Genomic DNA, 10108 nt, shown 5'->3' on the forward strand with positions numbered 1-10108 from the left:
TCCCTCTCCCTCCCTCAGACCTCGCCGCCCCGCCCACATCACTGACGCCCCTCAGACCACGCCGCGGTGGACCTCTCTCCTCGTCTCCCTCGCGCCACGCCGCCTGCAACCTCCCCCCTCCCGTCATCGGAAAGGAAGGGAAGAGAAGAGGGAGAGCGAGCAGGTTCGGCGGTGGCCAAGGGCTCGCAGATCCGCCGGCGCCGTCGTCCGACCTCGGCCTCTGAGTGTGCTCACGCCATGGCCTGCTCGAGACGCCGCCCTTCCCCCTGCTCCAACCCTAACCCAAGCATTGTTGCTGCTGGTCAAGGTGCTCCTGGCCCCTCCCCTCCCCTCATGCTGCTGCTGTTTTTGGCCCTCCCCCTCCCCTCATGTTGCTGCTGCTTTTGGTACACAGGTGCACGCACGCGTCCAGCAGCGACCCCTAGCCTCGGACGGCAGCAGCGGCCATCACCAACGACGACAGCTACAGGGGTGTGATTTGGTTCTGCAGGTCAACCCCTTTTCTCCTCCTCCTTTCCACTCCTCTTCGTTCCAGGGTTAGGTGCATGGTTGTATGGCGATATGACTGGTGCGCGGGCTGGCCAATGATGGCCTTCTTTCTTGTCTTGATTCTGGTAAAGGCAGGAGTATTATTCTCTTTGCTTGTTTTGTGGAGTGTACCTCTATGCCCTTTGTTTCTTTGTGCATGGAATGCTGGTGGTCTTGTTCCTTTGTGCATGAAAGGATGGCTTGTTTGGAATTAGTGGTATAGCTAGGTTCCAAGTAAGAGGGGTGTTTTTTTGTATGTTGGATATAAAAATATAAACATGATCTTCATCTGCTCCTTTGTTTTTACATGGATCACATGGTCATGTTATGCGGGAGGACGAAGAGATTGCAGATCATGAGCTTGCAAGGCTAATTGGTTAGCGATTCTTTATCTTTGAGGTTCACCACGACCACATGGCAGGTATACTTCTATCTCTTTTAAAAAGGTGTATCTTTATGATTGTTGTTTTGTGAATCTGCTACTGCCCATTTCTTATATATTGCTATACCTTCTATGATAAAGTTGAGTACATTTATTGCATCTCAACATTTCACCCTTTCTGAAACTCAAAATATCGTTTACCCTTAGGGCCTTTTGAGATATCAGTGTACCATTGTGGTGTTATATTTTGCATTGTGTTGTCTTTTTTATTAGTTTCTGGTTCAGCTGCCTTCATCTGTGCATATCCTTTTGGTATAATCATAAAACGAGATAATCGATTCGTCTTCTTTTGCCGTTTGGGATGGTACTTTCGTCTGAATAATAAATGATTGGGTGCAGGGAGAGGGGGTGTATCTCCATACCCTGTCCTCATCATGCTAATTGCATGTAATCTTTCTCTCTTTCATATATCTGATGGTAGTTTTTCTTTTTGAGGTTGTTATGTCCTCTCCTGATTATTCCTTTCCCGATGATTAATTCTAACTATTTGTTGTAGATGGCATTCAATGCACTGTCTGAACTCCATCCCGGTAACTCGCTCAAGCGTTCCTGTGGGTATGTGTCACGTCTTTGGCATCACTGCGGTGGAACTGATAATGGGCCTAGCAAGCACACAGAGATATGGTTACACTTGACGCTAAGGTACCTGGATTCCTCGGCCTGGTCTATCATTTTGGCCATTCCGTTGCTTTTTGGATGCCTTTGTCTCCTCTTTTGACCCGTGTTCTTTTCTCAGCAGGGTAACCATAGGTATGCAAACATCCCTGAAAAATCTGTGCACCAGTTTGTGGATGTGTTCAAGAAGGCATGGTCTATGATATCTGCAAATTCTTAGTCTTCAGCAAGAAATATGTCTTGTGGCCAGTGGAGAGTCACAGTACATGTGTACAAGTTGTATGTCTACAAGTTGTTCGATGAAAATCCAAACAAGCTTTTGAGTGATGGTCTGTTCTTTGCAGAATAGGGATGGACAATTGGTCAATATACTGAACGGATACATTCACTGGAAAGGAGGGGCTGCTGATGTTGTGGGCTTGATTGGCTTTGCGAGTTCCAACCAGATTGCTTTGCAGGTATTATGCAAGAATTGTTTTCTTTATTATGAGAAAGCTCAATACTTTTTTGCTGTGAATTACATATGTAAGTGTTATGTGTGATCGTTAGATTGTAGCAGAGATACTATATACAGGGTGTTAATGGTTCAGTTTGCTTGCTTGTCGCTTATCTACACAGTGATGCGTTGTTTTTAGTTTTTCTGCTTGCTTAGTTGGCTAATAAGAACATAAGTGTACATGATTGTTGCACTACATGATATCCTATAGTATTGTTGTTCAGTGATATTAATCACAATTTGCAAGAGCAAAGATAAATGTTGGTCCCCTTTTAGCTAATAATAGGGACTCACTGATTACTAGCAAAAAACAGGATCAAGTGCAGGCTTAATTTTCTTTTACAGCTTAAGGATGAGGCCTCAATTATTATTCTTTTATTACGATTATTGTGTATAGCATGTTTGTTATTCTCATCCTATCTGATTGTTGAACTGCACTTGATCATGGTTGTTCATATTCTTAATTATAATAATTGTTGATCTGTAGGCCCATGTTTGTTGGTGCCACGAAACGGCCGTGCCACCGCCTGTGTGAGCCACGACGGCGCTGCCCGCACGCCTGCCCCAAAATGCTGCCCCGTCCTGAGCCGCCGCTGTTCGTCCGGAGAAGCACGGGAAGAAGAAGATGGGTAAGCTGTTGGGGAACGTAGCAGAAATTCAAAATTTTCTACGCATCACCAAGATCAATCTATGGAGTAATCTAGCAACGAGGGGAAGGGGAGTGCATCTACATACCCTTGTAGATCACGATGCGGAAGCGTTGCAAGAACGCGGATGAGGGAGTCGTACTCGTAGCGATTCAGATCGCGGTTGATTCCGATCTAAGCACCGAAGAACGGTGCCTCCGCGTTCAACACACGTGCAGCCCGGTGACGTCTCCCACGCCTTGATCCAGCAAGGAGAGAGGGAGAGGTTGGGGAAGACTCCATCCAGCAGCAGCACGAAGGCGTGGTGGTGATGGAGGAGCGTGGCAATCCCGCAGGGCTTCGCCAAGCACCGCGGGAGAGGAGGAGGAGGGAGAGGGGTAGGGCTGCACTGAAAGAGAGACGTTCTCGTGTGTTTTGGGCAGCCCAAACCTCAACTATATATAGGGGGGGAGGGGGCTGCGCCCCCCTTAGGGTTTCCACCCCCAAGAGGAGGCGGCCAGCCCTAGATCCCATCAAGGGGGGCGGCCAAGGGGAGGAGAGGGGGGGGCCCACTAGATGGGCCCTAAGGCCCATCTGGACCTAGGGTTTGCCCCCTCCCACTCTCCCATGCGCCTTGGGCCTTGGTGGGGGGCGCACCAGCCCACTTGGGGCTGGTCCCCTCCCACACTTGGCCCACGCAGCCTTCTGGGGCTGGTGGCCCCACTTGGTGGACCCCCGGGACCCTCCTGGTGGTCCCGGTACATTACCGATTTCACCCGAAACTTTTCCGGTGACCAAAACAGGACTTCCCATATATAAATCTTTACCTCCGGACCATTCCGGAACTCCTCGTGACGTCCGGGATCTCATCCGGGACTCCGAACAACATTCGGTAACCACGTACATACTTTTCCTATAACCCTAGCGTCATCGAACCTTAAGCGTGTAGACCCTACGGGTTCGGGAACCATGCAGACATGACCGAGACGTTCTCCGGTCAATAACCAACAGCGGGATCTGGATACCCATGTTGGCTCCCACATGTTCCACGATGATCTCATCGGATGAACCACGATGTCGGGGATTCAATCAATCCTGTATGCAATTCCCTTTGTCTAACGGTATGTTACTTGCCCGGGATTCGATCGTCGGTATCCCTATACCTTGTTCAATCTCGTTACCGGCAAGTCTCTTTACTCGTTCCATAACTCACATCATCCCGTCATCAACTCCTTGGTCACATTGTGCACATTATGATGATGTCCTCCGAGTGGGCCCAGAGATACCTCTCCATTTACACGGAGTGACAAATCCCAGTCTCGATTCGTGCCAACCCAACAGACACTTTCGGAGATACCTGTAGTGCACCTTTATAGTCACCCAGTTACGTTGTGACGTTTGGCACACCCAAAGCATTCCTACGGTATCCGGGAGTTGCACAATCTCATGGTCTAAGGAAATGATACTTGACATTAGAAAAGCTCTGAGCAAACGAACTACACGATCTTGTGCTAGGCTTAGGATTGGGTCTTGTCCATCACATCATTCTCCTAATGATGTGATCCCGTTATCAACGACATCCAATGTCCATGGTCAGGAAACCGCAACCATCTATTGATCAACGAGCTAGTCAACTAGAGGCTTACTAGGGACATGGTGTTGTCTATGTATCCACACATGTATCTGAGTTTCCTATCAATACAATTCTAGCATGGATAATAAACGATTATCATGAACAAGGAAATATAATAATAACCAATTTATTATTGCCTCTAGGGCATATTTCTAACAGTCTCCCACTTGCACTAGAGTCAATAATCTAGTCCACATCACCATGTGATTAACAGTCATAGGTCACATCACCATGTGACCAACATCCAAAGAGTTCACTAGAGTCAACAATCTAGTTCACATCACTATGTGATTAACACTCAATGAGTTCTGGTTTGATCATGTTATGCTTGTGAGAGAGGTTATTAGTCAACGGGTCTGAACCTTTCAGATCCGTTTGTGCTTTACGAATATCTATGTCATCTTTGTGGATGCTACCACGCGCTACTTGGAGCCATTTCAAGTCATTGCTCTACTATACGAATCCGGTTTACTACTCAGAGTCATCCGGATTAGTGTCAAAGTTCGCATCAACGTAACCCTTTACGACGAACTCCTTTTCACCTCCATAATCGAGAAAATTCCTTAGTCCACTAGGTACTAAGGATAAGTTCGACCGCTGTCATGTGATCCATTCCCGGATCACTATTGTACCCCTTGACCAACTCATGGCAAGGCACACTTCATGTGCGGTACACAGCATAGCATACTGTAGAGCCTACGTCTAAAGCATAGGGGACGACCTTCATCCTTTCTCTCTCTTCTGCTGTGGTCAGGTCTTGAGTCTTACTCAATACTCACACCTTGTAACACAGCCAAGAACTCCTTCTTTGCTGATCTATTTTGAACTCTTTCAAAATCATGTCAAGGTGTGCGTTCTTTTGAAAGTATCATCGGGCGTCTTGATCTATCTCTATAGATCTTGATGCCCAATATGTAAGTAGCTTTTATCCAGGTCTTCCTTTGAAAAACTCCTTTCAAACAACCCTTTATGCTTTCCAGAAATTTTACATCATTTCGGATCAACAATATGTCATTCACATATACTTATCAGAAATGTTGTAGCGCTCCCACTCACTTTATTGTAAATACAAGTTTCTAACAAACTTTGTACAAACCCAAAACTTTGATCACTCCATCAAAGCATATATTCTGACTCCGAGATGCTTGCTCTAGTCCATGGAAGGATCGCTGGAGCTAGCATACCTTTTAGCATCCTTAGGATCGACAAAACCTTTCTGATTGTATCACATACAACCTTTCCTTACGAAAACTGGTAAGGAAACTTGTTTTGACATCCATCTGCCAGATTTCATAAATGCAGCTAATGCTAACATGATTCCGACGGACTCAAGCATCGCTACGGATGAGAAAATCTCATCGTAGTCAACTCCTTGAACTTGTGAAAATACTCTTTGCCACAAGTCGAGCTTCATAGACGGTAACATTACCGTCCACGTCCGTCTTCTTCTCCATTTATCTCGGATTTCATGGCTTCTAACCATTTGTCGGAATATGGGCCCACCATCGCTTCTCCATAGCTCGTAGGTTCATTGTTGTCTAACAACATGACTTTCAAGACAGGATCACGTACCACTCTGAAGTAGCACGCATCCTCGTCGTCCTACGAGGTTTGGTAGTGACTTGATCCGAAGTTTCATAATCACTATCATAAGCTTCCACTTCAACTGGTGTAGGTGCCACAGGAACAACTTCCTGTGCCCTGCTACAGACTAGTTGGAGTGACGGTTCAATAACCTTATCAAGTCTCCACCATCCTCCCACTCAATTCTTTCGAGAGAAACTTTTCCTCGATAAAGGACCCGTTTCTAGAAGCAATTATTTTTGCTTCCAGATCTGAAATAGGAGGTATACCCAACTGTTTTGGGTATTCTATGAAGATGTATTTATCCGCTTTGGGTTCGAGCTTATCAGCCTGAAACTTTTTCACATAAGCATCGCAGCCCCAAACTTTTAAGAAACGACAACTTAGGTTTCTCCAAACTGTGTCGTCTCAACGGAATTGCGTGATGCCCCTTTTAAAGTGAATGCGGTTGTCTCTAATGCCTAACCCATAAACGATAGTGGTAAGTTGATAAGAAACATCATGGCATGCACCATATCAAATAGGGTGTAGTTATGATGTTCGGACATACCATCACACTATGGTGTTCCAGGCGGTATTAATTGTGAAACACTTTCCACAATGTCTTAATTGTGTGCCAAACTCGTAACTCAGATATTCATCTCTATGATCATATCATAGACATTTTATCCTTCTTGTCACGACGATCTTCAACTTCACTCTGAAATTACTTGAACCTTTCAATAATTCAGACTTGTGTTTCATCAAGTAAATACACTCAGCATCTACTCAAACCATCTGTGAAGTAAGAACATAACGATATCCACTGCATGCCTCAGCACTCATTGGCCTGCATACATCAAAATCTATTACTTCCAATAAGTTGCTCTCTTGTTCCATCTTACTGAAAACGAGGCCTTTCAGTCATCTTGCCCATGTGGTATGATTTGCATGTCTCAAGTGATTCAAAATCAAGTGAGTACAAACGATCCATTTGCATGGAGTTTCTTCATGCATATATACCAATAGGCATGGTTCGCATGTCTCAATCTTTTCAAAAACGAGTGAGTCCAAAGATCCATCTACATGGAGCTTCTTCATGCGTTCTATACCAATATGACTCAAATGGCAGTGCCACAAGTATGTGGAACTATCATTACTATTTTATATCTTTTGGCACGAACATGTGTATCACTACGATCGAGATTCATTTTTAGGTGCAAGACCATTGAAGGTATTATTCAAATAAACAGAGTAATCATTATTCTCCTTAAATGAATAACCGTATTGCGATAAACATAATCCAATCATGCTTAACGCAAACACCAAATCTCGATGGTAGAGGGAGCATGCGATACTTGATCATATCAACTTTGGAAACACTTCCAACACACATCGTCATCTCACCTTTAGCTAGTCTCCATTTATTCCGCAGCTTTTATTTCGAGTTACTAACACTTAGCAAACGAACCGGTATCTAATACCCTGGTGCTGCTAGGAGTACTAGTAAAGTACACATTCATATAATGTATATCTAATATACTTCTGTCGACCTTGCCTGCCTTCTCATCTACCAAATATCTAGGGTAGTACTGCTTCAGTGACCGTTCCTCTCATTACAGAAGCACTTAGTCTCGGGTTTGGGTTCAACCTTGGGATTCTTTCACTAGAGCAGCAAATGACTTGCTGTTTCATGAAGTATCCCTTTTGCCCTTCTAGACTAGTGGTTTTACTAACCATCAACAATTGATGCTCCTTCTTGATTTCTACTCTCGCGGTGTCAAACATCGCGAATAGCTCAAGGATCATCATAACTATCCCTGATATGTTATAGTTCATCACGAAGCTCTACTAGCTTGGTGGCAGTGACTATGGAGAACCATCACTATCTCATCTGGGAGATTAACTCCCACTCGATTCATGCGATTGTGGTACTCAGACAATCTGAGCACATGCTCAACGATTGAGCTTTTCTCCCTTAGTTTGCAGGCTTAAGAAACTTGTCAGAGGTCTCATACCTCTTGACGTGGGCACTAGTCTGAAATCCCAATTTCAGTCTTCGGAACATCTCATATGTTCTGCGACGTTTCAAAAACCGTCTTTGGTGCCACAATTCTAAACCGTTAGCATTACTCACTGAACTATCACGTAGTCATCAAAACGTGTATGTTAGATGTTTCGCAACATCTACAGACGACGCTGAGGTTCAGCACACCGAGCGGTGCATTAAGGACATAAGCCTTCTGTGCAGCAATGAGGACAATCCTCAGTTTACGGACCCAGTCCGCATAATTGCTACTACCAGCTTTCAACTAAATTTTCTCTAGGAACGTATTTTAAACAGTAGAACTAAAGCGTATGACATAATTCGCAAAGACCTTTTGACTATGTTCATGATAATGAAGTTCATCTGATTATTGAACTCCCACTCAGATAGACATCCCTCTAGTCATCTAAGTGATACATGATCCGAGTCAAACTAGGCCGTGTCCGATCATCACGTGAGACAGACTAGTTATCATCGGTGAAAATCTCCATGTTGATCGCATCTACTATACGACTCATGTTCGACCTTTCGGTCTCTTGTGTTCCGAGGCCATGTCTGTACATGCTAGGCTCGTCAAGTCAACCTAAGTGTTTCGCATGTGTTCCGAGGCCATGTCTGTACATGCTAGGCTCGACAACACCCGTTGTATTCGAACGTTAGAATCTATCACACCCGATCATCACGTGGTGCTTTGAAACAACGAACTTTCACAACGGTGCACAGTTAGGGGGAGCACTTCTCTTGAAATTTTAGTGAGGGATCATCTTATTTATGCTACCGTCGTTCTAAGCAAATAAGATGCATAACATGATAAACATCACATGCAATCAAATAGTGACATGATATGGCCAATATCATTTTGCTCCTTTGATCTCCATCTTCGGGGCACCATGATCATCTTTGTCACCGGCATGACACCATGATCTCCATCATCATGATCTCCATCATTGTGTCTTCATGAAGTTGTCACGCCAACGATTACTTCTACTTCTATGGCTAACACACTTAGCAATAAAGTAAAGTAATTTACATGGCGTTATTTAATGACACGCAGGTCATACAAAAATAAAGACAACTCCTATGGCTCCTGCCGGTTGTCATACTCATCGACATGCAAGTCGTGATTCCTATTACAAGAATATGATCAATCTCATACATCACATATATCATTCATCACATCTTCTGGCCATATCACATCACATAGCACATGCTGCAAAAACAAGTTAGACGTCCTCTAATTGTTGTTTGCAAGTTTTTACGTGGCTTGTATAGGTTTCTAGCAAGAACGTTTCTTACCTACGTAAAACCACAACGTGATATGCCAATTTCTATTTACCCTTCATAAGGACCCTTTTCATCGAATCCGTTCCGACTAAAGTGGGAGAGACAGACACCCGCTAGCCACCTTATGCAACTAGTGCATGTCAGTCGGTGGAACCTGTCTCACGTAAGCGTACGTGTAAGGTCGGTCCGGGCCGCTTCATCCCACAATGCCGCCGAAACAAGATAAGACTAGTAACGGCAAGAAGAATTGGAAACATCTACGCCCACAACTACTTTGTGTTCTACTCGTGCATAGAAACTACGCATAGACCTAGCTCATGATGCCACTGTTGGGGAACGTAGCAGAAATTCAAAATTTTCTACGCATCACCAAGATCAATCTATGGAGTAATCTAGCAACGAGGGGAAGGGGAGTGCATCTACATACCCTTGTAGATCGCGATGCGGAAGCGTTGCAAGAACGCGGATGAGGGAGTCGTACTCGTAGCGATTCAGATCGCGGTTGATTCCGATCTAAGCACCGAAGAACGGTGCCTCCGCGTTCAACACACGTGCAGCCCGGTGATGTCTCCCACGCCTTGATCCAGCAAGGAGAGAGGGAGAGGTTGGGGAAGACTCCATCCAGCAGCAGCACGACGGCGTGGTGGTGATGGAGGAGCGTGGCAATCCCGCAAGGCTTCGCCAAGCACCGCGGGAGAGGAGGAGGAGGGAGAGGGGTAGGGCTGCACCGAAAGAGAGACGTTCTCGTGTGTTTTGGGCAGCCCAAACCTCAACTATATATAGGGGGGAGGGGGCTGCGCCCCCCTTAGGGTTTCCATCCCCAAGAGGAGGCGGCCAGCCCTAGATCCCATCAAGGGGGGCGGCCAAGCGGAGG

Source organism: Triticum aestivum, chromosome 4D, assembly GCF_018294505.1.
Source record: "Triticum aestivum cultivar Chinese Spring chromosome 4D, IWGSC CS RefSeq v2.1, whole genome shotgun sequence".
Lineage (NCBI taxonomy): Eukaryota > Viridiplantae > Streptophyta > Magnoliopsida > Poales > Poaceae > Triticum > Triticum aestivum.